Genomic DNA, 27,312 nt, shown 5'->3' on the forward strand with positions numbered 1-27,312 from the left:
CACCACGATTCGATATCAAGGTCATGGTGGGAACGCTAGCTTTTCTGCCGTGAGACCAGTACGAAAATTCATTTATCTGAATCGTGCCATCGAGGAGAAACTTGTAGTACGGATGATAAGGATGTAACATGTACAGTTTGTTACCTTCGACGAACGTGGAGATTCTCTGTTGATTGGGTACGCTGTTGATTTCGATGGCTTGCAGAGAATGCAGTTTAGCGAATTTAGTATCGACGGTAACGAGGTTGCTGTGAAGCTGTCCCAGTGTATTTTGTACGGGCAACAAATGTTCGACGATGGTATCCGTTACTGAAGAAAATGACGGTTTGATTTTCACTTCCACGTTCAACTGCTTGAAGTTTTCGTTGAGTTCTTGTAATTTGGCACCGAAAGAGGCCAGCGTCGATTCCTGCGTGGATTCCAGCACTCCAACTTGATCTCTGATGTTGACGACGATACTCTGAAGGTTCTCGACTTGATTCAATTTCGAACTTTTCTCGGTAAGATCGTTCACGATGTTTCGCATCTTGGTAAACTGTGTGTGAAGGTCGGCGACGCTCTGCGAAGTGGGCAGCGTCGACATCAGCGAAGCAAGTTCGTCTCGAATCTGTTCCACGTTCGTCGTTTTCGTTTCTAGTCGTTTCAGCATACGTGATATGTTCCTTTTCAAAGCGTGTAATTCTTTTGAGGTGGGGAGATTGGCCACCCTACTCTCGAGATCGCTTAGTGAACTTTTGACGTCGTTCTAATCGGATAGTGCCGTCACAGCCGTTTTCAATTTTTCCAAATCTTCGCTCGAAGGTACGCTCGTCCGTAACGATTCCAAGTCACCCTGTATGTTGTCCAGTACGTGATGAAAATGAGCAAGGTTCGATTCGACGTTCAAATTTTCTAAATATTCGATCTTCTGCTGAACCGTGCTCAACGTGTCTTGTATGCTCGTCAACGCACTTGCTTCAGCGTGAATATTTTTAATTTCTTTGTTGATCAACTCCAGAGACGTCTGAAGTGTAGCGATGGTGGTTTGAATGTGTTCGAAATCTTGATAAGCCTCCAATTGAATTTTTATGTTTGCGACGCTTTTGCCGATGACCTGCAGTTCGTCTGACGATGGTAGGTTCGTCATGGTATCTTCCAAAGTCTGTAACTTGGATTTAATTTCTTCCAACGTGCCGGCGAATTCTTCTTGTAATTTGGAAACAACAACATGCAAGTGTTCTACATCAATATCCTTCACGACGGTTTGAAGTTCAGAGAAATTCTTTTCGATTGCCGAAGTTCGTTCTTCGATTTCGAGTTTCAATTTTTCCAAATCTTCATTTTTCGATTGAAATTGCTGCAATTTGAGCAAATCATTTTGAAGCTTATCCACGCTCAACTGTATATTTTGAACGTTGTCGTAAGAAGGTACGTCGACATAATTTTTTATGAGCGTTTTCAGTTCGGAATCGATTTTCAGAATGGGGTCAAGACATTGCGTTTGGAGCGTAGCGATCTCCGACTCTAAACTTTTGTTTAAGGTCTCCTGCAAAGCGATCAAATCGCTCCTCAACTTTTTAATTCGGACGTCCAACATGAGAATCTCCTCTGCATAGTCTACACGCTTAGTGTTGCCGAAAATATCGTTAGGCATTTTGGTTAACGGTTATTTATAATAGGATAGACGATTCGTAATTCTACGAAGAGAGGAATGAGTTTGTCGTAATCTCCTAGGAGTTCCACGTATAAACAATCTCCTGCAGAAACATCGTACGTAATATTAGAAAGCATCTTGTCGTGCTTGATTCGAAAAATGTTCTTGCCGGTAGATATTTTGATTTCGCCTACGTTTTCCGGATTCACGGCGATTTGAAGTTTTCCATCGATCGGAATTTCGTAAAAATGTAAATTGTTGTTGAAGACGTAAAACATCTTGCCCACATCGTCATCCAATTTCGTCCAAATGCTGTTAAGGTGAACAATCAGTAGACCATTGAGTTTAGTTAACATGGAAGGTAGAAATTCATGATCTGTCGTCGCGCGGTGTACAGTCTCCATGTTGGTTTGTTTTCGGAAACCAAAGAGATTCATAGGTATGCTGGTTATTTAAGAATACGGTCAAAGTTTTTTTGTAATGACAGTCAGTGTTTTTTTGTAATAACTAACAAAATAATTTTTTTTTTTTTTTGTTTTTTTTATGAATCTTCTGTTGAAGATGGGCATATGTTGCAGGTTTTGCTTTCTGCTAAGCGATAGTGCCCCCACGGCAGTGTGTGGATTCCACATTGGAGAACGCACCTCTTGTCGTCGTTGGGATCCAGGGCAATCTTCCTCACTTTGTTGGTGGTCAACACATGGTCGACGCTCTGGATGCGCTGTTCTGCTCTTAGAACCGACGACCTGGTCTTGAGGCAATCCACGAAGTCCTCGAATGTGAGATGCTCCCGAACCACCTGTCTGCCGACACCCTTGGCCTTCTTGGTAATGCTGCCCTCGGCTTTGATGGTATAGGCCTTGGCGCGAAGACCTGCAAACTCAAGAATCACGTCTCCGTCCTTCTCATCTTTGAGTTTGCCAGGCACCTTCTTGTTGCGAGTCGGGATTTTGTATCGGTTTGGCTGGGGATAGCCCGAGGTGTCGAAGAGGTTAACCAAAGATGGAACTGTGGCTATATCCCTGTATGTGTCGGCTGAGCGAACGTGGTACACCAAGCTGTCCGTGTCCGTGTAGAGAAGCGAGATGTTGTGGCCGTAGTGTGAACGTAATATGTCGTAGTATGTCTCGAACATGTGGAGCTTGCTCAGATCCAGAACCGTGGCTCCAACGTAGATGGACTTGGTGAGTTTCACCACACCTTGCTTCATGTGAATCAGAGCCAGCTGCTCGTTATAGATTGTTCGAGACTTGAACAATGGACTCGCGACAAGCTGACGACATCGCTCTTTCCTCGTCACCAATTTTATGTCCACGCGATTCCGTACATTCTCCATGGTCTTGCCAAACACCGCATTATTCATGAGCTTGAAGAAATCCTTATCAAACTCGGACGTGGCTGCTGTACGATGTTCGGTGTTGAGCTCGATGTATGGGCGCAACCACGGAGAATGCTCGAACTTGAGGATGCGGTGAACTGCGTGGACTGTGACCCCTCGCTGCATCAACCACCGGAGATTCTGGTAGTGCAGGACGTAATTCTTCTTGGGTTCGAAATCCATGACGAGCTTCGTCTGGTTGGAATCGGGTGGACACTTGAACTCGGGTGCAGGGGGAAGATCGCAGAACAAATCCTGCAGCTTCTCGGAGAACTCAAGGTCCACCTCGGCGAAAAATCCGCATTCCGAATCGTCGAAGCTTTCGATGTCGAATTTGGTAGGATTGGTCCACTCGAACCCTCTAAAGGGGAGTGGCTGCATCATGGAGTGCCCGTACAAGTTATTCACGTCCGTGTGCATGATGTAGCTCGACGGTTGGGTGGAGTCGTAGCCAGTAGCCATGTGATGGTTGTTGGCGCGCGCGTGCCGTTGCGACACCTGGACCATTCCACCCCGCACGGCACGTTCCACAAACAGCACCATGTCTACGTCCGAAAGAAGCTCCAGCTTGATTTTCGTCACCAGAAACATGGCTGACCACGCCAGTCCGGGGAGACTATAGAAGTAGGCGGGATCCAGGTGGTAGATGTTCATTGCGGTCGCCCGGAACGTCTGGAACACGTCGGCGAGGAGCGTCACATCAAGTCTGAGGTAGGCGTCGTGGTAGTCTCCGAGAGTTCGACAACCTAGTTCGCGCCACATGGACTGGGCGTGATGATATTCTTCGTCGGTGATGTTCGAGCCTCGTAGCTGACTGTAGAACTTTGCCTGGGGAGGTAGCGACGTCTCCGCAAACTTGGTAGAGTCGGTGACGTATTCGTAGGGGTAGACCCCCTTACGCCTGAAGAGACCGGCGTCCAAGTTTGGAAAATTTGCAGAGGTAATAAACATTTGTTCGTTGCTCAGCTTCCCTGCAAGGGCATCGAGGCTGGCCGGGAGGAACCTCAGGGAGTCGAGGAAGCGAAGCTCGACGGTAGAGTCTGCTCCCGGGATTCGAACCCATTTGCTCACACTGATGTAACGCTCCTCGTTCTTGGCGAGAACGTTGATTTGCATGTTGTCGTACCCAAGATGCTTGATCAGGTGGTGAAAGTCGTACCCCGAGCCGTTGTGAAAAAACACAGGGATGAAGCGTGGGTCCCGGGCCATACGGTTGCAATCGTTGCACCAAGGGCCAACGTACCTACCGTTAAAGTGATCGTGGTGACGGACTTTATAGTTGTTGGCGGTGTACTCCTCGACGCAGACAGGGCAAGCGATGGCCTCGTCGTGTCTACGTTGATCGTCGGGGGACAGTGGGAGCATAGGCTTGGGGGTCAACAGCACCTTCCCTATCTCGATGGCCTCGTCAACCATCCTCTCGAGGAAGTGTTTGGCTGCGTCGGGACCACGGTATACGTAGGGCTCGGGGGCGATGTGCTGGTCCCGACGCACCACAACGTATGCGAAACTGGATGCCTCGTGGAGTTGGTAAGGGGTGGTGGAGGAAACTTCGGGATCGGGGTCGCAAGTGGACAGGGGTTTGAGGAAGGCCTCGAAATCCGCGATGATGATAGCGGGGTGCTCCACCGTGGCACCGTGCATGTGGAAACGCTCCACGGTGCCAGGTTCGGGCAAGTCTGCCACCCCCGGTTCGTTGGCATTGCAGTAGAGCTTGTGGTTAGCGAGCTTCTCGGCAGCGATGTTGGGACCTCTGATGCGTTGATAATCCTGCTGTTCTCGATTATCAAAAATAGACAAGCACCTGCGACAAACTTCTATGTGGTGACTATCACTGCTCCGTTGGCTCGAAACAAGTCGAGAGAGCGAGCGAATGAGGGTGTAGTGATGGCGAGTTTCATCCTTGATGAGCAGAAGGTGAATTTCCTGCGCACCATCGTCGTCTACGTCGCTCACCCGGATGGGGTACACCACATTTTCGTCAGTGAGGCCATAAACGTTGATGGCCAACCGAGGGTTGCGTGTGCGGGCCTCAAACTTGCGAATGTCCGAGACCTCCACCGGGTAGTCGATCCCAGCCATCGCATCTTCCAGCTCTGGCTCGTAGGGTAGGTAGTGGTTAACTCGGTGTGGTTGTTTTTTCCAGTGGACAGGGTGCAACGCTGCAAGCACCGACCAAACGAAGCACTTGGCGTCACTGTTCTGAATGTTCAGGACGGCCATCTTTGCAGCAATGGTAGATGGTAAGGGGACGTAGCTGGAGGCGGAGAGAGGCACAAACTTGGAAAGTTTGACGCGCAGTTCGTGAGGCTTCCCACACAGCGAACCCCCCGAGCCCTTAGCTTCATGTTCTTCTTGCTTTGCCAGCAGCTCCTCGACAAACTTGTTGTAGATGTCCTCGAGGTTGTCGACATCCGCCAGATGCAGCGTCTTCGCCTTGGTGTTGTGGCAGAAGCTGTAAATTTCATCAGACGGCTTCTTGTACCAGCAACGAAGCGATGCGTAGAATTTGGTGGAGTGCGTTGCAAGCGTATCGCCGAGGATGGAAATAATTTGGGCTTGCACGTTCTCCAAAAAGCTACGCACGTCGCATGAGTCCTCCGAAGTAAGGGGAAAGTTCTCTAATAAACGCTGGAAAGCAGACTGGTTCGCTTTTATCGCAGGCTTGACGCGTTTGGCGGGTGGTGCATTGATGGAGGCTGTTTCTGTTTTCCTCTTGGTGGAGGTCGAAGGCTGGGACCCAGATGTATTTTTGCTTAGACAAATAAGCTTATGCTTCTTGACATACGCAATTGTAATGTGTTTATTGCATCCGGAACACAGTTCGGTGGCAGCCAAATGCTTGCCTGGCACGCAGGTGCGACAATGTCTTGCAAAATTTTTGCTTGATATAGTTTTTTTGCACACAGGGCAACTTTTCATAGAGCGCATTTTTTCGGGGTATGTTTATTTATATATGGGTGGTGTTGCCTTCCTCAAATATGTGCTTTAATCAACTCTATAAAAAAAAAATATATATATATAAGAAAAATATGATTGTAGATAGAAAAAAAACACAATAAATATTGTATGCATGTGTAATTCTATTTAGCTTATTTTTGCTAGACACAAATCTTCTTCAGATTTTATTGCCCACTAATATATTTTTCTACCAATTTAATAGAGGTGTGAAACTATGAAAATGTTCTTGTTTATATATATTCTTTTGTTTTGGCTGATATAATAGCAAATATATATATATAGCTATTTTGAAATTCTAAAACTTTCAGGTATACTTATTTTTTACATGCAAACATACATCATAAAAAAATTACACAATCGTATTTTTTTTCCATACACACATTTTTTTATTTTCAGAAAACAAAATTATTTTCGTTCTTTATTTTTTTTAAATCAAGCAATAAACATTATTTGTGTTTATAGTATTTGTCGGGCAATAGCAGATAAAACAAGAATAGGTTTTCTACAACCCATAGTTTACGAGTTACAAAACAACTTAGAAATTACATCTTGAAATTTAAATTTAAAATAACTCGAAAACAGTAAGCACTAATCATTATGTTTCCAATAGGTTGCAGAGTACATTCAATTTTTTATCAAATATCATTAAAATTTTCGAAATAGGGTAAAAACTAAGCCGGCAAATCAAGTTTCTCAAAAAATAAAAAAAATTGTCTATATTTTCGAAACTTGAGGGGGTAGAATCGATTTTATTTGCTAGTCGAATAGTTTTCGTCGAATCCTATCCAACAAACCTAAAATCATCATCCTAGGTCAATTAGGAGCCGAGAAAATCAATGTCTTGGAAAACATCTTAAGACAAATGTCTTAAGAAAATTTTCTTGACAGACCGGAAGTAACATCTTGACAGACCGGAAGTCGACTTTCTTAAAGATTAAGATATTTGTCTTAAGACATTTTCCAAGACATTGATTTTCTCGACTCCTATGGGGCCTAGAACCAAGTAACTTTGGTCTATGTATATACCAGTACTTGCCCAACCCTGTGGCCGAGTGGTTAGCACATCGCACTACGACGCCAAGGGTCCCGGGTTCAAATCCCGGTCGGGTATGGTTGTTTGTGAATATCCATTTTTATTAATTTCATCACTCATCCCCATCTTCGCAAATTAGCCAAGAGGCACAAAACGCGAAGTTAAAATAAACTAAATCAATCAATCAATCAATCATTAAGTTCCGTGTTGCAATCATGAAATTAAATTTTAATTAATTTTTTTTTCTATCCATCTCTCAAATCTATATAGCCTGTTCATATTTAGCATGTCGACTATTTTGTTTACGTAGCAAAAAAAAAAATCTCAAGCCATTTTTTTGCGAATGCTCGTTGTAGCCATAAGTATATTTGGATATAATTGCCGGATTTTATTTAACTTTAGGTTTAAAAGTCAATAAGCGTGCATAAAAAAAAAAACTAAATATTTTAAATAAATAAGATTCGAATAACTATGTACTTCCACTAGCCTTTGCGATGGCGCAGCAACCCCGCACAAATGGTTCTTGAAACTGTAGGTCCAGTCCCGATTAGCCTTACTGTGCATAAAATAGACTTAAAACATCAAATCAATCAGTACTTCCACTAGCCTCTGCAATGGCGCAGCAATAGCCTTGTAATTAAAAGTTCGATACCCGCACAAGTGGTTCTTGAAACTGTAGGTCCAGTCCCGATTAGCCTTACTGTGCATAAAGTGGACTTAAAACATCAAATCAATCAGTACTTCCACCAGCTTCTGCGATGGCGCAGCGATAACGTTGTTGTCTTGTAATCAAGAGTTCGATACCCGGTGGAGGTATAAGTAGTTCTTGAAACTGTAGGTCCAGTCCCGATTAACCATACATGCATAAAATAGACTTAAAAACAACAAAATCCAATCCAGAGTATCAACAAATTAAAAAAAAAATAAAGTTTCCCCCTGTACACTTGTATAATTTTAAACTCCAAGTTCGATACCCGACAGAGGTGGTTCGGATCCCGCTGTAGGCCCAGTTTCGATTAGCCTTACTATGCATAAAATAAACTTAAAACAACAAAATCTAATCGAGAGTATCAACAAATTCAAAAAAAATAAAGTTTCCCCTGTACACTTGTATAATTGTAAACTCCAAGTTCGATACCCAGTGGAAGTGGTTCGGATCCCACTGTAGACCCAGTTTCGATTAGCCTTACTATGCATAAAATAAACTTAAAAAAAAAACAAATCCAACCCAGTGTACACGCGTCAATACTATCCACTATAAGTAAACTAACATAATCATAATCATTGCCCCCTCTCCCTCCGATTGTTACCTCGCTTTTATGTTATTTGCGATGAAGAATAGTTTTTTTCAAGCACATGTTATATATACTCATATTTTTTTTTTGTTTAGCGTAATTTCGTTGTTTAACCAAAACAACACTTTCTGTTCACTAACGCCGCTCGCAATTATTATTAACACACACACATGCAAAAAAAATAACAAAAAAACAAAACTTACCTACAAAAAGCTGCTAGCAATTTAACACACACAAAACAGTAGTATAATTGCGTAAATTTTAGTTTTATAGCTGGTCAAGCAACTTGTGTGCGTATAACTTATGCTGATATGGTACTCACCTGACAGACCAAACTAATTCGGTTTCTATTACACTTGATATTACACTTGGTATAGCGTACACTTTTATGCGGCTACCCAGTAGCAATACTCGACTGCAACTGATGAGCGCGGGGTTTCTAATAAAAACTTATACCTGTCGGTAGCTAAAATTCCAAGGTTGGTTCGAGTTACGTGTGCATGGCCTTTGACGATAAATAATAACAAAAAAAAACAACACACCCGTCCATCATAATTTGGATCGCAGCTTTTGGAGCTTTCTGCGTCACTGGCGTGCCCGGCAGCGGAACCAACACAATACCGCCGAGGTCACCCGTACAAAAACCGACCGGAACTAGGCGGAGCAGACCTTCCGGTGGGAACAATAGCGGAGAAGACAATCAGACGCCACAGCCTCACGTTCCCACGCTTTCGCCGGATGTCGATTAATACCCGAGCATTCCTGACGTGCCCGGCAGCGGAACCAACGCAATACCGCCGAGGCCACCCGTACAAAAACCAACCAAAACTAGGCGGAGCAGACCTTCCGGTGGGAACAATAGCGGAGGAGACAATCAGACGCCACCGCCTCACGTTCCCACGCTTTCGCCGGATGTCGATCAATACCCGAGCATTCCTGGCGTGCCCGGCAGCGGAACCAACGCAATACCGCCGAGGCCACCCGTACAAAAACCAACCAAAACTAGGCGGAGCAGACCTTCCGGTGGGAAGAATAGCGGAGGAGACAATCAGACGCCACCGCCTCACGTTCCCACGCTTTCGCCGGATGTCGATCAATACCCGAGCATTCCTGGCGTGCCCGGCAGCGGAACCAACGCAATACCGCCGAGGCCACCCATACAAAAACCAACCAGAACTAGGCAGAGCAGACCTTCGGGTAGAAACAATAACGCGGGAGACAATCAGACACCACCGCCTCACGTTCCCACGCTAACTCCTCCAGTTACCAGCAGCACTCTGCCAAATAACCAAAATACTACAACAACAATTAACCCACCCACTATTGCCGGCACCACCACTACCATACAAAAAAAAAACACGTGAAACCCTACAGAGGTGCGGTTATCTACAACCGCAGCCGTTAGAACCTTTTTGGGTTGGGCACCACGCACCCTGGCGAGGTTAGGGGCCAGGCATCCTAAAAAACAACAATTATTTATTTGTTTGTTTGCCTCACAATACGAAAAATAATAAGAGGCACCAGCGCGCACATGTGTATAGCACATCGTGTTTCCCCCCGAGAGAGGTTTACAAAAGTCGCAATAGGCCTCTCTTTCTTTATCTTACAGCAATGTTGGTATCTCTATCTTTTTTTTTTTTTAGTTGCAGATGGGTTGCCAACACACTCTAGTTAATAATGCTACATATTATACACACACGCACACACATACTGTGTTGCCATCCATCCATCCATCCATCCATCTCTCTCTTTTACGGCAGTATATATTTGTTGCCGGCACTCCTTGCTAAATTGGCTAAACCCTTGCCAAGTAAAAAAAGCTGTAGGTAGGTGTTGGCAGCATTGTCGGTTGTTTAACTCTTCCCTCTCTCTCTTTTTCTCCTCTCTCTCTTTTTTTTGTAAAAAGCTATGGCAAAAATACCAGAAGGTTGGCAAATTGCTTTATGCACTGTAAGGCCTCAAGCAAAGTTGCCAGCTCCTTGCTTTAGGTTAGGTTAGACCAAAATAAAAACCTTGGTGACTTTTCGAGTAAGATGTTGGCAATACTGCAAGACAAACCTCAAGCAGTATTGCCAGCTCCTTGCTTTAGGTTAGGTTAGACCAAAATAAAAACCTTGGTGATTTTATCGAGTAAGATGTTGGCAACGCTGCAAGGCAGACCTCAAGCAGTGTTGCCAGCTCCTTGCTTTAGGTTAGGTTAGACCCCAAAAAAAACCTTGGTGATTTTTTCAAGTAAGAAGCTGGCAACACTGCAAGAAAATGAGGCTCGCCTTACGAGAGAAATCCATTAAGGCGAGCCTCACCGAGCCTCATTTTCGGTTGGCCAACCGGTCCACCTACTCTACTCTCGGACTACAGTTTAACATGTAGTCCGAACCGGTGTGCATTGTGCTTCCACCAGAAGAGTGGGGAGTCCAACACATGACCTCTTCATTGTAATGCGACAGAACTCGCACCAAATGTCATTTTATCACAACAGAAGATGCGTCCATTTTAAGAGGGTAATTACCTGAGACAAATTGAGACTTTCGGAAAACAACGTCATTGTTCACGGAATTAGCTGCCTTGATCCACTAATGAAACGCTGTGCAATTGAAACTACCACCTCAACTTTCTAAGAGGTATGACCTAATGAAACTCCATTTTTGGAAGAGTAAGTTGTGGTTGATTTGTTTTATTTTAAGTCATTTTTCTGCTAATTTTCATAATGACGACGGTAAGGTTCAATGGTGATTAGATGAAAGTACACTTTTATGCATGGTCGGACTACAGTTTAACGTGTAGTCCGAACCGTTGTGCATTGTGCTTCCACCAGAAGAGTGGGGAGTCCAACACATGACCTCTTCATTGTAATGCGACAGCGTTATGCCATTGGGGAAAAATATACAGAAATAATTCGCACCAAACGTGTCATTTTATCACAACAGAAGATGCGTCCATTTTAAGAGGGTAATTACCTGAGACAAATTGAGACTTTCGGAAAACAACGTCATTGTTCACGGAATTAGCTGCCTTGATCCACTAATGAAACGCTGTGCAATTGAAACTACCACCTCAACTTTCTAAGAGGTATGACCTAATGAAACTCCATTTTTGGAAGAGTAAGTTGTGGTTGATTTGTTTTATTTTAAGTCATTTTTCTGCTAATTTTCATAATGACGACGGTAAGGTTCAATGGTGATTAGATGAAAGTACAGCGCCTTGAATAACGTAGTGTGGAAAACGACACAGTTCTGCGCGCTCTGGCTGGTTCCACTCGAAAATGATCCGCTAGAGGCGCTGGTGTTGAACCCGGTGCTTGGTATTCGTCTGCTTATAATGGAAGTAAATGGAGTTTTCGCTGCAACGTCTGATTCTTTTACATGAAGCATTTTTATGAATGTGATAATTGCTTTGATATTTGGTACAGTGGTCGCGAAGATATTAACGAACATTCTAGACAGTCGACCACGTCCTGTTATCGTCATACTTTCGTTAATAATACGGGAGAAAAAATACGCGTGGAATGCTCTTGGCAACTAAATTTTTGTGTATGAATTAGGTTCATTATTATTATCATCATCATCATTTCTTTTAAAGATAAACACACTGAAGCATTTGTATTTTGGATATTTACTGTCTCTTTTCTTCCGCTTTAAACTAATCGCGTCGATGATGATAATGATGATTCCATGAAACGACAAGGGGAACCCCACAAAACATTCTTAGTGCCATCGACATGAGTGTAAGGAAACTTTCAAACCAATGGGACAAGCGACACGGGATGTTCACACTGTCACACTAGTGACACACACTTCCAGACTGTAAAATAGCATTCATTGCACATGAGGGTCCAAACAGCAAACGACACGTTCATATGGCGTATTCGCGTGCTACTTGTTACTTCGGTCACGAAAAACCGCACATTACAACAACAGATCTAGGCGACACGATAAGTCACAAGTGTCGCTTTGTCGCTTGTGCGTCGCTCAAACTGGGCCATTTCCTCAATAGCTTGCAACATGTTGCCGTGGTTTGTTGTTCGCGCATGCGCGATGCAATGAGTGTCTTGCTTTAGGGAGATTGCGCACCAAAGCGACAAGGGGCACGCGACACTTATCGCTTGAGGATTTCACCAACCGAACGCAGGTCTGTGCTTCCCGTCATGCCGCTACGATGTGAAATGTTGCTCTTGATTGGCTCGTTTCCAAGCAACATGTGTCGCTTCGGTGTGAAAGTTGCCTTGGACCGAAGGACCAGTGTCGCTTTGGTGTGAAATCCTCGTATCGTTTCTCGCGTGTCGCTTTGGTGTAATCTCCTTGAGGAAACGGTGCAGTCAGAGCTTGTGTCCCTACAGTTCGAAAGGCTGCATTGATTACGGACTGCTCGCTTCCAAGCGACACTTGTGGTTTGTCGCCTCGGTATGAAATATCTCTCAGGATACTATTTATATTCTAATAACATAGAAAAATAAAACTCTAGTACACAATCCAACACCTGACGTCCAGAATCACTTTGCGATGTTACTTCTTGTGTTACGCATGCTATTAATTTTATTAATTTTATTTTACTTTTCTTTCCAAATTAATGTCATTTCGTGACTGCAAATCACTCCACAAATATAACTGTTTCCATCAATTCACGTACCGCCTTTCAAGACAAACAAATCTACATAATATATTCCAAAAACTAACAAAGCCGCATTACTTTCATAAGAAAATTAGCACCGAGATTAATCGCACTGCCATCTATGTTTGTCATCCGTCTGGGGAACAAGTTTCTTGGGTGGTTTTCCACACTACGTTATTCAAGGCGCTGCAGATGAAAGTAACGAAGGGGCGAAAACAAACACACGCTGATACCCAAAATACAAACCCTCATAAATTATTACTTTGACAGTGGTTCCAGACTCCAGGGACTCGTTGCCCTGAAAGAATTAAGTTTCCAGGGTATGATACACAGGTTGACATTCTAGTGTATTCGAAATGGTCACGCCATACAACCCAAGTCATCTATAAGAAATAGATGAATTATTACTGACACGGTGATCAACTTCGATGAATTCCTTGTGTTCTAAATCATTTTGTTACCTCAAAAAATATGTTCATGTGACCATACGTGTGTTGCTTCTCCCGCATTAGTAACATGAGAGTTCAGAAAACGAATAGCAACTTAGCTAATAATATCTTCAATTCTGAACAGATTTTTCAGTCTTACTTGTTTATTACATATGAGTGATATTTTGTCAGAATAGCCTTTCATTAGCCTAGGAATACTTCATGTACAATGAAGAAAGAATTGGTTTTCCGTGTGTGTTTTAAATCATTCTTAATAAGACGTTCATTTTAATCCAAACATGCAGTGGCGGCGATTAGGAGGAGCGGGAAGTGGGGAATGTAGTTCCCCAGCCACATTTTGCCACTTTTTGCACCCGCAGTATGGACTCTCTATGCTAAGCCTTTTCTACCAAGAAAACGTATATTGTCCTTGCCCCTCAAATGTTGGCACTCAATCGCCGCTACTACAAACATTCAGATAGATTTGTCAGTTGCGCAAACCTTGTAAGCTATGAAAAGTGATCGCCAAAGGAGTGAGAAAACTCTTCGAGTCAAAAACTCATACGATGAAAATACTATGCTCAGGAACATGTCTTCAATTACGAGAAACTTCACGATTGTCTACCATCGCACTTTCTATCACTGTCGCTCCGGCTCCCGTGGCGGAGTGGTTATCACATCGCGCTACGACGCCAGGGGTCCTGGGTTCGAATCCTGGCCTGGGCATGAATGTTTGTGAGTTAATTTCATCATATCATCACTCATCCCCATCTTCGCAAATTAGCCAAAAGTGGCACAAAAAGAGAAATAAAATAAAGCACGTCAATCTATCACTGTCGCCGAATACATAAAATCAAGTATGTGTATCAGGTATTAACATGCATGAAATAATGTGGTTAGAATGTATGGCTGTACCTGCTAAACACTTCCTTGAAATAATTGTGTCCATCTGAGACAAAGCGAAAGGAAATGGAACAAGATGGAAGAATAGATTAGAAAATAATAAAGAGAAAAATAGGATAAGGAAAGGGAAAAGAAGTAAGAGGAGAATCGGGAGTGTAAGAGAGAGGGCGATACATACGTCTTACATACACATATATACTATATATGGTCTTACATTTATACCGCCCACCCTAATCTATCAATATGGCGCTTCTGCCCACCCAGTCCAAAATTTCTGGCGCCGTCCCTGACGTACTGCCAGCCATCCTCATCTTCGCGATTAGTCAAACATGTCACAAGAATGTAACTGCTATTAGTAAACTTACGAGGAAAATAAGTTTTGTAGAAATTCTCTTGTCAATATGAATACCATGTTACTACCTTTGTTTTCTTTTAAAAAATATGTGAAACCATATTACATTAAATATTAATTAATTAATTAATTCTCTAGCCTTCTTGAACTCGAAAATTCATGGTTACAATTCAATTTGTTTTTTATCCTGAGCAAAATTTATATATATTCTATTCCATCTTTACAGATTTCTTTTAGGTCCATCTCCATCTTCGTTTTTTGGTACTTTACCATCAAGTCTCCCAACAAGATTCTTGTAAAATCTCCTATATTCCTTTCTCATTCGTGTCCACCTAAGTATTCGTGATTTAATCATCAGTCTAATAATACTTGGAAATTAACATAAATTATGTACTTCTAAATTATGTAACCTTCTCCATTCACTTGTTTCTTCATCAGTTTAAGGCTAAAATATTTTCCTAAGGATCTTATTTTCAAATACTCTCAATATCAATGGAAGGGATCAAGTTTTCGCATCCACAGGCAAAAATTACTGTTATTGTATATTTTAACTTTTAGTTTCTTAGATATTAAACGAGAAGGCAGAGAAAAATAACATGCATTAAGCCTTCTTTTTTTCACTTCTTCTTTAATATCGTTTTCATTTGTAAGTATTACTTAAATTTGGAAACTGGATCAAACAAGTTAGTTTCGGCCTTTACTTTTCTCTTTACTAACTTTCTTACTTGCTTTAAAAAAATATTTTAGCATTATTCTTAATTGTATTTACATCATCTGCATATGCTAACAGTTGAGTCACAGTACTTCGTTAGTTTCTTTTACCTTCCTAACAGCATATTCTAAGGCAAAATTAAAAAGCAATGGATATGATGCATCTTTGTTTTATAACCTTTCATGAATTGTACATTTGTCAGACATATTAACAAGATTCTTAGGTATTCCAAATTCGAATAATTTATCTTTTTTAGCATCTTTAACTTCAATCAAGTTAGTTTCTGGAACTATAGGTTCTGCTTAATTTATTTCTGATTTATCTCCTACATGAACATTTAAAAAGTTATTAAAGCAATTCTTCCATCTATTTAAAATAGTCAGCCATTTTTCATCAAGTTTACTTTAGGTTGCCACCCCTTTCTAAATTCATTTGCACCTCTAATACTTTTATTTCAATTGCGTTAATTTTACTTTTCAAGTAATCTCTTTTTTTTTTGTTACTTCTAAACATGCTGTTCTTTAACCACCTAAGTCTATTTCTATTAGGTTATGCGAACCATTGCTTACTTTTTTCTTGGTTTATACATTATTTAACTGTTGATTCTATTCTATTATGTACGTACTCCCAATTCTTATTTAAGTCTGTTTAATTTAAATACTGCAGATTAAAAAAATATACAATTGTATAGGTTGAGGTTCATTATGTGGAAATAAATTTCATTTTTTAAAAGTTCATTCTATGCCAGGGATTGCATTTTTTTACAGTGGCATGTGATTTCATAACTAACTAACTAACTCTTCTTAACCATCCCTAGCAATTTCCTTTAGGTCCATCTCAATATTGTCCTTCCATCTTCGTCTTGGCATTCCTACAAGTCTCTTACCATCAGGTCTCCCAACAAAAATCCTGTAAACTCCTCTTTCCTCCCCCATTCGTGCCATATGGCCTGTCCACCTAAGTATTCTTTATTTAATTGTTCTAATAATATGTGGACATGAATATAAATTATGTAGTTCTAAATTATGTAACTTTCTCCACTCATCCCTTTTAGGTCCAAATATTTTCCTAACAATCTTATTTTCAAATACTCTCAATTTATGTTCTTCTTTCAATATAATAGACCAAGTTTCACATCCATATAATACTACAGGTAAAATTACTGTTTTGTATATTTTAACTTTTAGTTTCTTAGAGAGAAGTAACATACATTTCCTGAATTAAGCCTACTTTTTATTTTATTTCCTCTTTAATATAATTTTCATTTGTTAATATTACTCCTAAATATTTGAATTTAGAAACTAGTTCAAATAAGTTGTTATCATGTGCTTGCATTAGATATTAAATTTAGAATTTAGGTTTGTTAAAAAATAATCGTTAATTCATATGATATTATTTCTTGTGATGCATTTTTGTTGTCCGTGATGATGTTTTTTTTGTTTGTTTTAATACGATTCGAATTCTTGAAGAGAGGGAAAAAGGGGTTAAGTTTTTCGAGAATATCACGCATTCCATGTTTATAAGTAATTACATTTTTAATAGAAAGCGTATCTTTTATCAATGTTTCATGAGATTTGGTTGCCTGCAAATGTTAATCCGTTTATCTCCTTGTTCTTTCACAATAAGGAACTCAAAATATAAAATTTTCCTTATCCTCTGCTTACAAATTTTCTCTTTTCACACGATCTCTATGCCGATCAATTATATCCCTACCTCTTACAATCATGTTCCCTACCTTCTTTAAATATACAACAGTCGCAGCAAAGGACAAAAAAGTGAAGTAAAATAAAGCAATTTAATCAATTAAACACTACAAGAATAAATTTACGCTGTGTGTGTCACCTTCTTTGGAAAAAATTATTGCAATTAAGAAATTATTAGCCCCGTCTAGTTCGCTACACTTTTAGACATATAGTGGAGTTGTGACTGACCCAAAGATGTTCATTTATTTCATTTATATTTATTGTTTAATTTTGTGTTTAAAATGCATTATGATATTTATGTTGTTATCAATTACTATTTTGTTATGTTCCAAAACGTTGTTGAATTAATAAGATGTATAATTAATTATTGATAATGTGAAATTACGATCTATAAATTTCTATACATATTTTGAGCATAGCAACGAAAAAACAAAGGACAGTAGATCAATAAGTGAAAAATATATTGAAATTATATATAGTGACGTCCGAGTTTTCTTTGAATTTAACAAACTGTAAGTAGATTTGGATAAAGATAAATACTAGGATGTTTCGTTGAAGTGTGTGTGAAAGACTTGCTTCAATAATTTGGCGCCTACAGCCAGGATTCAAGAAAAAAAGGACAATCTTCTGATGCGTGGTTTGAAGTTTGCGCAATGGTAGTTATAGACTTTTAAATTTTATTTTGTCTTCGAGTTGCAATTTGTTGAACATGTTGCGAAGGCAAAATTGGCGACCCTAAATATTTTATTTATGTTTATTATTATTCTGTGCAGTCATGGCAGATAAAACTAAAGAAACTAAGTCTAGACATTCACGTAGGCTAAAGTCTAATGTTGCATATGAAGGAACCTACTTAAATACTGTAGTAGTAATTCTCACGATGGTGACATTTGTGATGTACAGTCAGGTAAGATTGAAGAAGTGACGTGTTGTGATAACCTCGATAATGACCTGAGGTATGTGCAATGTTTTAATTGCCGTTCGTGGTATCATGTTTCATGTTTGAAGCTTTCCGTCACACAATGGACAATTTATTCTACCACTAAGGAAAAATATTGTTGTAAGAAATGTGATGCCAGTTACGATCCTTACCAATTGCCAGTGTATTTGGAAAGTATAAATCCTAATTTAAATGACATACTAAACAGCATTAGAAGCATACAATTAGCTGTTGTAAATTCTAGTCAGGAACTTAAGACTCAGTTTGAACAGTCCAATCAGGAACTTAAGACTCAGTTTGAACTTTCTAATCAGGAATTTAAACAGTCTAATCAAGAACTCAAACAGTCTAATCAGGAACTTAAGACTCAGTTTGAACAGTCTAATCAGGAACTTGAACAGTCTAATCAGGAACTTAAACAGTCTAATCAGGATCTCAAACAGTCTAATCAGGAACTTAAGACTCAGTTTGAACAGTCTAATCAAGAACTTAAGACTCAGTTTGAACAGTCTAATCAGGAATTTAAACAGTCTAATCAGGAACTTAGATCAGAATTAAATCTGTCTAATGAAAATATTCAGGTTAAACTTGACGTTATATCTTTAAAACAAGCTGAATTATCTAGTGCACATACACAGTTATCTTCACAGCTTGATGTCAAATTTGAAGCTGTTAATCATGATATTAGTTATGTTAACAATCGGCTCAATATTTTAATGTCTGAATTTAAGGACAAAATAGATGCGGTTAGTACAGCGTGTTTACAATCAACTACAAGTCTTGAATCTGTGTTTGATAAAAAATGTCGTAATGTTGATGTCAAACTATCTGAATTTGAAAATGTACAATTATCATTATAAGAACACGTTCTTGATTATGACCAACGTTTAGATAATCTCAATTCAAATTGTAATGAATGCTCTGCTAATATAGTTGATCTTATATCTAGAGTCACTATTTTAGAAAGTAAAAGCGATGTTAATGCTGATGTACATAAGCATATTTCTCATTGTACAGAAAGGTTCCAACAGTTTAATTCCCATATTGAAGGTATAGAACAAAATATCAAAAAGCTTCAAGCTGATGGCAAGGATTTAACAGCCAAGGTTAACGATAGTGATGAAGGTAGCGTAGCCCTTCCACATAATTCCTCTGCTCATAATTCTGTTGTTACAAATAGTAATAGTAGAACAAAATCAATTGTTGTGAATAATACAGAATCTAATACATGTAGGAATGGAAAAACTCAGTGTGATGTTGTACTCAGTACTTCGTCTAGTCATGTATCAGATGATTCTTCTAGGACAGTTTCCGGTAAGAAGAATGTTACTAACAGTCGTGCTCGTAAACATGTCCGTTGGAAGCACAAGTATAATAAATCTGTAGGATCTAGCTCTGAAGAAACTTTCGTAAAGAAATTCCGAAGTGACGACTCAGAAGGTCCATTCCAAAAACGAGAGTTAGGTGCTGAGAAATATAACTACACTAACGCTTGCTATCAACTGTTTGGTACAAATTCACATCCTACTTCTAGTTTTGTGCTTACTAAGAATAATGACAATGTTAGTAATGTACATAATAATCCACATTGTCATCTGGATCAAAGCTTTAATTCTCCTTGTATGTGGTGTGATTTTAACCCACAAATATCAGAGCCTAACCCACAAAATGATTGTGTTAGTAATATCTATCTTAATGCAAGTGTACCATGTTCAGTTTCGAACAATCACGATGATCCTCATTCTTCTGTAAATGGTTCGAGATTGCATAACTGTAGTAACACAGGGTTAAACGGAGCAAATCATATTTGCTATAATCGACTGCATAGTTTGAGAGGAAGAAGTGATCATCCTATAACTAGAAATACATGCAATGGAGAAGGAAATGCAAGAAGTGGACGTTTAAAATTAAGTGAATTATCTCAATTGCCTAAGTTCTCGGGAAAGATAGAGCAACAATCAGCGAGAGAATATATTGAGCAGCTGGATAACATATTAAATGTTGTAGGAGTGCCAACAGAAATGAAACTGCAAAGTATCCAACAATGCTTCACTGGGAGAGCTGGTTATTGGTTTCGGACTCATAAATATTACTTTAATTCTTATGATCAGTTTGTACAAGAATTCATTAATCAGTTTGCTTCTTCGGAAGTTATCCAATCACAACTCTCCGTATTGAGGAATCACAAATACGATCCCAGTGTACATGGCAGTTTAGAGACTTTTGCTTTAAAAACTCACTCTAGTTATTGCAATTTTGTTGAAAATCCTCAAGATATAGATGTTGTGCAGTTAATACTTAGTCAATTACCTGATAATATTGCCAATCACATTACTTGTCACGAAATTCGTTCAGTAGATCAACTAACTAGCATGTTAAGAAGAATATATGTAATAAAATTTAGTAGAAAGGGGCTTGTTGTTCTTCCTAATGAAGACAACGAACGTGAAAATATTCCAAAGATTTTTAAGAACTCTGAACAAAATAGAGGCAAGTTAAATGTGCGGCAAGTTAATGTTCGACATTCGAAGACCACTAGTGTTTGTACTCAGACTCCAACTAGTAGTGAGTTAGAAGCCAATGCTGTTATCAATCAAGGTTACGAAAATCGGCAGGGAAACAATCTTCGAGGTCGATATTTCAACAATTTTAGGCGAACCTCTAATAATTATGGACATCATGGAAATTTTACTGCACTAGACAATTATAATGGCTTGAGATCTAGAAACGGAGGACAATTCCAAAATAATTATCGTTCACCTACAGGACAATATAATGATGAAAATTTGCTCAATCAATCGCGATTCTATTACAGGAATGAAAATCGCAGTGCTAATAATAATACAATGCCATATCAGTGTTATCCTGCAAATTCAAATTCATTAAATTCTCAACCTGAATCAGCAGGTTTGGTATCACAAACAAATTCTGATTCTACAAGAATGGCAAATCGTGAACAAAATACTTCGCAAATAAATCAAGTACAAGGTTCTTTACCTTTAACGCAAGTTCCCGTGAGATGCTAAATTAAAAGGTTGGGATGATTTACTTCAAGCAAGTTTTGTACAAGGGCAAAGTTTTGTTAAAGCATACATCAAGAAATTTAGTTATTCTTCGCACTTTAATTTAAAGAAAAGTGGAATTTTTTAAATCTATGCATATTCAATGGAACTGATAATGTTGGAACTTCTTCCTATTGCTACTGATGTGCTAAAATACGAGAATTGTTGTTGCGTGCAAGTAAAAATGTACATTCTGTTTCTGCGCGATATTGTTTAAGAATTTGTTCAGAGAATAATATACTCTGCATATAAATAATTGATTTATGCCAATATATTGTATCTAGTAGGAATGAGAAATGTAATTATCCACTAGATTACATATGCTTATTATTTTATTTGAGAATTGATGTGTCTACAAAGTACATGAATAAATGTAGACAATACTTTTATGAAAGGCCATGGATGCCCTGTCGATGTGATGATTATCCTCGTCTAACAAGTTTATGTGTGCGCAAATTTGTATGATATTTGAAGAAACAGTCGCAGCATTAATTTATTACTTGCTACTCAATTGACAACTTGATGTATTTGTTCAAGGAAATAAGTAATCATGTAGCTATATATGAATAATTACGGAGTTTCGAACTGAGATAGTGAATTGGAAGATTTGAAGAACAGAAGATCAAAGTGCATATGTAGTATTTCTTGACTGTCCTGTATTAGCTACATCTATAAATTACTATTGCTGAAGAAATTATCCAAGATTTAGTGAAGAAGTGAAGTAAGAAGGTTTGAAGATTTTGAGAGTTACATCGGACAATGAGAAGCTATAAATACAATTTCAGATGTAATAATTTATGTTCATGATTGTTTCCATTCAAGAATATTGTCTTTAGTTTAATGTACTGAATGCATGCAACTGAAATAAAATGAAGAATATGTCAGTCAAGTTTGATTCACGGAGATCATAGTGAACTGAATTAATATTGTTTGAAAAAAAATATAATTTATGTTTTAATTTAAAATTGCAATGTTCACAAGTTTGTAACTAAATGTAAAATTTTCGATATTTACAGAACTTAAATAAGTCGAAAATTTTCACCCGGAAGGGGTGCGTATTGTGACTGACCCAAAGATGTTCATTTATTTCATTTATATTTATTGTTTAATTTTGTGTTTAAAATGCATTATGATATTTATGTTGTTATCAATTACTATTTTGTTATGTTCCAAAACGTTGTTGAATTAATAAGATGTATAATTAATTATTGATAATGTGAAATTACGATCTATAAATTTCTATACATATTTTGAGCATAGCAACGAAAAAACAAAGGACAGTAGATCAATAAGTGAAAAATATATTGAAATTATATATAGTGACGTCCGAGTTTTCTTTGAATTTAACAAACTGTAAGTAGATTTGGATAAAGATAAATACTAGGATGTTTCGTTGAAGTTTGTGTGAAAGACTTGCTTCAGAGTGCAGGTGCATCCCAGCACCAGGCAGGTACAACAAAATTGTGTTCAACCAAATAGACGAATAGCTGTATTCAAGTTCAAAAAATTCAACAATTGCCTCTGCTTTAAACATTCATTTGTTTAGTTAGCTCGCACCATGTAACCATACACCACACACTACACCGCTCCAGAACGTAGTACTACACATGCAGACACCAAATACACTACTTAACACCAAATCAACAAAATACACAAGTTAATGTTGCACTGTGTAACCGTTTATCTGTGGTGTAAAAAAACTAGACGCACATTAGTAGTAAGAATATATTATATTTATAACCTCAATTTACTAATCGGGAAAATTCTCCTTAGCGAACCAATCAACACAATTCACGTGACAACAAGAAAGTTCGCGACTCAGTCAATGCGATGAGTTGCGTAATGATGCTGTCTGTTTCCGCGTTTGACTCATACTAATCGTCCGTATATCGTCTCCTTCCTTCCCTCGCCTCATGAAGCTCATCCATCCTATCAGCCAACTTTTTGCCTGCAGCCCGAAAAAGAGAATCGAGATTCTGCAAGTTTTTCATACCGCTTATTTTGCGAAGATTGTCCATAAAAATCATCTCGCACGGTGGACGAAATTCAGGCACTATTTTGCTTAAGTCGACGAGCCTCGCAACATCCTCACCTCCGTCGAATGTGTACGCAAAAATCTTGTGCAGCAGTTCAAGTGGTACGTCGGTTATACAAGTTGTCATTTTCACGAGGTGTTATTTAAATAGAAGTTTCTCGGTATTTATATATAAATTTTCTCAGGGAAAAATACAAAACGCACAATCAAGTCAAAATTCAATAAGATTCTATTTACTAGAAAAAAAAACAATTTTAAACTTACGATAATTGATAGAATGTAACATAAAAAAACAATAGTTATAATTATAATATTTTTTCAGCTCTGATATTTATATATAAATTTTCTCGGGAAAAAATACAAAATTCAATACAAATACAAATTTATACAAATTCAATCTGTGTGAAAAACAACTTGAACCACCTTCAAAATAAAATAATTGTAGCTATTACGATAAAATTTTCAGCTATGTTATTTATACAGAATTTCCGGAGGCAACAAGTAACATCTGATCACATCGAAACTCAAGCTGATCGAAATTACTATGAAAAAAAATCACTTGATACACTTTTCTTAAACTAAAAATAATAGATAGTATGTAGCTTTAAAATAAATTAAATACTTAACTTTTAACACTGCAACAACACATCCGTACTCTTCAAACACTCTCACGATACTGACTGATCTGTAATGCGAAAACCCTTTAAGTAACCTAAGCACGGATGAAAACATCCGAAACAGTAAGTCAATCAGAAGACACCCATTACGTCATAACCAACAACACGCTAGATACGGGTCTGCGTAATAACTTGTTGCGTAAACATTGCACAATAGTTTACCTTACGAGCCATCGCAATGTTGCGTACTTTAACTCGTAAGAAATTATGACACTCGTACCAAGTGTGAGGTGAAAAAAATACAGATTTGCAATAGTATAAAATCGACAAAAACCTCGTCAAAATAGGTTTTCCACTGTGGTTAAATTAATAAAAAACAATAGGCCTCGTACCAAGTGTGGGCTTTGAACCCCCAAAATATATGTACTTATATACTTTAAAAAAACTGGAAAAAACCCACAGGTCTCTGTCAAGTAGACCGGAAGTGGACCGGAAGTAGACTGGAAGTAAATGGGTGTAGGTGGGTGCGGGTGTGGGTGAGTGTAGGTGGGTGTGGGTATGCGTGGGTGGGTGTGGGTGTGCGTGGGTGTGCGTGGGTGTAGGTTTTACGTACTTTAACTCGAAAGAAATTATGACACTCGTACGAAGTATGAGGTGAAAAAAACACAGATTTGCAATAGTATAAAATCAACAAAAACATCGTCAAAATAGGTTTTCCACTGTGCTTAAATTAATAAAAATAATAGGCCTCGTACCAAATATTACTTTGAACATACATGATTACACTACTTTCACGATAAATCTCGATTGTGTTCATATTTCGCATTTAGGATCCAATTTTACGATTGTTTCATCGACACATTAGGCCAACTAGTGAAAACCTTCTTGTATCAAGTGTTTATCTAGGTCATGATTATCTCATTGTCCTTAAATAGGAGAGGGGTTATGGCATTTTAGTACATTTTAAACTTTTATTTTTATTTTTACATTATATTGCTTCTTATGTGTTTTCACGAGAGTGACAGGGCCATTTCTTTCATTTTAATGTTAGACAACATCAGGTCCAGGAAATCTGGTAATACAGGGTAATTCAGAAAAAATGGTGTAAAATAAAATCTGATTTATTCCTTTATGAAATGATACGATGCAACCACATTGACATGAAATGAAAACATAATTACCGAAATTTCTTACCTCATCATTACAATTGTCAACTTTCTTGGTCTCCGTTCGAACACGGCCCTAATCCTGTCCACTGCCTCTTCCGACGTCTGTGGGCGTCCCAATCTTTTTGCGGTGCAGAAACAACCAGTAGATTCAAACTGCTTCACCCAACGGACAACACAGTTTCACTTACTGAATTTCGTTCGAAACTGTCGCTGTGCTGTCACGATAGACCCTGTAAGAGCAAATTCCAGCACGCAAAAAACTTTATCTTGCTTCGACGTCGCCATCTTGAGAGACTGCGCCACTAGCGCTCCTAACGGCGTTTAGCTACACTACACCACACAAACAAAAACTTATGACCTTGCATCTTCATTTCCTTCAGTGATTGGTCGCTTTCCGTTTTTAGAACTCTCGCTAAATGTCTTTCAAATTGCACCTCCCTCTCCTTCCATGACTAATATGGACATGGTTTTACTGGAGACCTTCTGGGAGACTTACAAGATGTTCTCAGACCGCCATGAGAACAAATTCTGTGTAAACAAACACACATGACTTCTGAATAACCCTGTAGGTTGTTCGAATGGAAGCTTTTCAGGAATCTTGGCCGTGGTGTCGCTACTTGCCTGTTCGAGCGATATGCTCTCCAGCGAAGAAGCTCTCGATTCCGTACGCTATCTAGCGTCGCCCGTGCGAACAATTTGGCGCTCGAGCGAAATCCCTTTCATGCAGCTCTCTAATGCATATATTTCACAACAAGTCATGGTTCACAGTGGTAGAAAACAATGTTCTCAGAGACAATAGGCACGCACTTTGGTTTGATTTGCCTACATATGATGTTACAGTGAATTGCAATGGCGGGACTGGTAAAATGCACACTTACCTTTATCGATAAAAGAGTATTTTGGGGAGTTTTTATGGCATTATTGTATATTTTGTACATTACAATCAGTGACGACGCCAGAGGGGAACAGGGGCGCGCCCCCCCCCTAGTCGGACACTTCGTCCCCCGTCCGCCCCCCCCCCCTAACTGAAGTTAATTTAATATCGAATAATAAGAGAGTTCATTTATAAGAGTACGACGATTTTTACGTTTTCTAAGTTGTGTATTCTACATTATATCACCTTTCCTGCTTATAATACCAAGTTGACTAACAAATATTAATTTGTTTTAGCATATATATATATATATATATATATATATATATATATATATATATATATATATATATATATATATATGTATATATATGTGTGTGTGTGTGTGTGTGTGTGTGTGTGTGTGTGTGTGACTTTCGTTCAAGATTCGAGCGCCGATATAGGCATAGGCGATATCTCATTCATTTACGTATATCCAGCAATCGTTTCGATTAACCTAAGTTTTAACCAGTTTTAAGAACGGGAAAACAATGTTGAATGTGGATGGTTTTAAAACATCACGAACATTCTGAGGACCACAAAACATCATCTGTAGTACGGGCAAATTATTCTAATGGTGGGTCGTTAATGACAATGCAAATTAGTAAAAGACATTCAAAGGTGATTCAAGATTTGGTCGGTTGGTTGATTTGGTGTCTGAAGTCCACTTTATGCACAGTAAGGCTAATGGGGACTGGATCTACAGTTTAAAGTGCTTCCACCGGGTATCAAACCCGGGACCAAATGTGATCCAAGGAAATCGACACTAGATGTCAGTTGTTGTGGATGTATCGAGAGGTTACTTACTATTCAAGGGCTTGATTTTCGAGATGATAAGTCTGAGGCAAACTTTAACAAAGGAAATTTCTTCTGTACTCTTGAAGTTAATTTCAAAATGAAGGGATATTATTCGAAAATGTATTAAACTTGAACCATAAAAAGCAAATTACACTCAAAATTCGAATCAGAACAAATTAAAATGCGTAATGTCTACACTTATTCTCAGCAATATAAGCCAGGAAGTGGAAGAGGCGAAAGTATTCGCACTGATGCCAGATGAAACAAAAGACATTGCGAGAAAGGAATAGGACAGATATTTGTATCGCGGACAGGTAAAAGAACGCTTTTTTAGGATTTGCCACTCTTCAATCATTAGATGCAGGTTCGCTTTTTCTCGTACATATCAAAATCGAAGAACTTCTTCCCAAGAACTCCATATAGTCCAGTAAAAGTAGGCAAAATGTCATCAAAGAATGGAAAAAATTCCAACAGAGATAAAAATTGGTAGATATCACCAGTATGGTATTTCAAACAACATACTAAAAGTCCCCGACAATCCGAGTTGTGCTCTGTCCGCCATATTGGAAAATGGCGGATGAACGGTGACGTTTGATCATAATTGCTTTATTAACTAAAAATGGTGAAGGTTGAGCCGAAAATGTGTTCAGACATAAATTAAAGAAAATAAAATTTCCAATAACTGTAAGGAGATAATTTTTTGTGATTTAACCAACCTATCTAATAATGTTAAAAATAAATTTAACCAATATAATCCAATAATGTAAAAAAT

The sequence above is a fragment of the Lepisma saccharinum genome, chromosome 8 (assembly GCF_977018435.1).
Source record: "Lepisma saccharinum chromosome 8, izLepSacc3.1, whole genome shotgun sequence".
Lineage (NCBI taxonomy): Eukaryota > Metazoa > Arthropoda > Insecta > Zygentoma > Lepismatidae > Lepisma > Lepisma saccharinum.